Genomic DNA, 570 nt, shown 5'->3' on the forward strand with positions numbered 1-570 from the left:
AAAAAAAATACAAAAATTAGCCAGGTGTGGTGGTGCGTGCCTATAGTCCCAGCTACTTGGGAGGCTGAGGTGGGTGGATCACTTGAGCCTGGAAGGCAGAGGTTACAATGAGCTGAGATTGCACCACTGCACTCCAGCCTTAGTGACAAAGCCAGACCCTATATGCTGTCTCAAATAAAACAAAGAAGAAAAAGAAAAATCTTTGGAAACATAATGGTAATGGTTGCACAATACTGTGAATATTAATTAATTAAATTTATTTATTTTGAGATGGAGTCTCACTCTGTCGCCCAGGCTGGAGTACAGTGGTGCAATCTCGGCTCACTGCAACCTCTGCCTCCTGGCTTCAAGCGATTCTTCTGCCTCAGCCTCCCGGGTGGCTGGGATTACAGGCGTACACCACCACACCCAGCTAATTTTTGTATTTTTAGTAGAGATGGGGTTTCACTACGTTTGTCAGGCTGGTCTTAGACTCGACAGCTTCTGCCCGGGGACCTGTGAGTGGTCTGCCCCAAGGCTTCTGCCATCTGTCTCCTCAGCTGGCACAGCCCAGGACCTCAGTGTACTCAC

This window comes from Mandrillus leucophaeus, unplaced genomic scaffold (assembly GCF_000951045.1).
Source record: "Mandrillus leucophaeus isolate KB7577 unplaced genomic scaffold, Mleu.le_1.0 Scaffold1097, whole genome shotgun sequence".
Lineage (NCBI taxonomy): Eukaryota > Metazoa > Chordata > Mammalia > Primates > Cercopithecidae > Mandrillus > Mandrillus leucophaeus.